This window comes from Gossypium hirsutum, chromosome A09 (assembly GCF_007990345.1).
Source record: "Gossypium hirsutum isolate 1008001.06 chromosome A09, Gossypium_hirsutum_v2.1, whole genome shotgun sequence".
NCBI lineage: Eukaryota > Viridiplantae > Streptophyta > Magnoliopsida > Malvales > Malvaceae > Gossypium > Gossypium hirsutum.
Window position 1 is genome coordinate 13,935,566 of NC_053432.1, and position 2,266 is coordinate 13,937,831.

The window sequence follows — 2,266 nt, forward strand, 5'->3', positions numbered from 1 at the left end:
CAAATATTCAAAACGGGATTGCAGATTAAATCCCCTTTGATTAGCTTCTAACAAAGCTAAGTATTCATCCTCCTCTTCATCATTTGGAGGATCTAATGTCAAATTTTCTTTAACGAATCCTCAACATAGTTGAGCTCCTTTTCCACTATTAAATCCTCTAAATTGGATACTATAGAGCAATCATCAATTGTGTCAGAAAATCGCATAGACTTAAAAACATTAAACGTTATCTGAACATCTTGAACACGCATCCTAAGCTCGCCCTTCTGCACATCAATAAGGGTCATTCCGGTTGCTAAGAACGATCTTCCTAAGATAATTGGCACTTCTTTGTCTTCTTCAAAGTCTAGGATAAAAAATTCAGTAGGGAAGATAATTTTATCTACACGTACCAATACATCCTCGATATTTCCTTCTGGATGTGCTAAGGATCAATCTACTAGTTGAAGTGTGACTGTAGTAGGTCTAACTTCCCCTATCCCCAACTTTCTAAATATTGACATAGGCATCAAGTTTATACTTGCACCCAAGTCACATAGTGCCTTACCACAATATGTTGCTCCAATGTTGCAAGGTATGGTAAAACATCCAGGATCCTTCGCTTTGGAGGTAGTTTGTCTTGAAGATATGCGATGCATTCTTTTATCAGAGCTACTATCTCAAATTCTCCAAGTCTTCATTTTTTGGATAGGATATCCTTCATGAACTTGATATAGTTCGGCATTTGTTCAAGTGCTTCAACCAAAGGGATTTTGATGTGAAGTTGCTTGAGTACGTCTAGGAATTTCTTGAATTAAGTTTCCTATTTTTGCTTCTGAAGTCTTTGAGGGTAGGGTGGTGGTGGTCTCTTTACTGGAACTGGTTCATTCATTTTTTGAGGCAATTCTGCATCTAACGGAGTTGTTAGTTGATAAGAATTAGCTGGTTCTAGAATTACCTTATCAGATTTTGCAAATTCTGGTTCTTGTGAAACTGGAATTTCAACACTTGATTGAACTTTCTCTAAGTCTTGAGCATCAACTGGCCCCTTTTCAACTTCGATAGTGTTGGGCTCTACTGTCTTTTCGCTCCTCAATGTTAACGCTTTGCAATGTTCCTTCCCCAGATTTCTTGGATTCTCCGTATCACTAGGTAAAGCACCTTGTGGTCGGTTCCTGAGTTCAGTAGCAAGCTGGCCCACTTGATTCTTCAAATTCCTTAGAGTGGCGTCGTTTTATGCCATATATTCCTTTAATAAATTCTCTAAGCTATTGGATGATTCAGCCTGAGCTGGTTTCTGAGCTTGTTGGGAAAAACTAAGTGGCTGAGTCGGTCTTGGTTGAGCGTCGTTGTTACTGGTTCCAGCCCCTTATTTACTCCAGGAAAAATTCAGGTGGTTTAGCCATGATGGGTTATAGAATTTGGATTGCAGTCCTTGCCTTCCTCGATTTTGGTTCTAGTTACCCATGTAGTATATGGATTCGGGGTTTGATGGACATTCTTCGAACAAATGTTCTTCCTTACAATAAACACAGGCTATACTCTCAAATTGATGAGGTGGTTAGGCTGCAAAACTGTTAGACCCATTAGTGGTAAGATTCTTAAGCACTGAAGAGATTGAAGGTAATTGAGATGCAAGTGAAGTGAGAGCATCCACTTCATGTATTCCAGCAACTCGTCTTCCTGATGTGGCTCGATTGGTTGGCCATTGATAATTATTACTGGTGATTCTCTCGATGATTTCGTAAGCCTCATTATAAGACTTAGAAAGGAGAGCGCCGTTAGCAGAAGCATCTGCTACCATCCTCGTGTGAGCATTGAGAGCATTATAAAATGTCTCAAGTTGGATGCAATGTGGGATTCCATGGCGAGGTCATTTCCATAATAGTTCTTTGTATAGTTCCCATGCGTCATACAAGGACTCATTATCCATTTGTTGGAAGTCAGTGATCTCGTTCCTCAACTTAGCGTTCTTGCTTGGTGGGAAATAATTTATGAGGAATCTTTCAGCTAACTCTTGCCATGTACAAATTGAGTTTGGTGGCAATGAATTCAACCAAGCTCGAGCTTTGTCCCTTAGTGAGTACGGGAACAACTTCAATCACGATGCATCTTCGGGAACTCTAGCTAATTTGAAAAAGTCGCTCACCTCCATAAATAGTCTTAAGTGAAGATGAGGATCTGCAGTAGGCATTCCACTGAATTGGCCCACCATCTGAAGCATCTGGAACATGACTGGCTTTAGCTCAAATTGTTGTGCCTCGATTTTGGGTCTCCTAATGCCCGA

General features: G+C 40.2%; 1 non-coding gene across 1 annotated transcript; it reads left to right on the forward strand.

The window, feature by feature from the left end:
• The first annotated feature begins 1,838 nt into the window (after positions 1-1,838).
• Positions 1,839-1,945, forward strand: LOC121206779 (small nucleolar RNA R71). The gene has a single exon (XR_005901952.1). It is a non-coding gene; the product is annotated as a small nucleolar RNA R71 (small nucleolar RNA).
• The last annotated feature ends 321 nt before the right edge of the window (positions 1,946-2,266 follow it).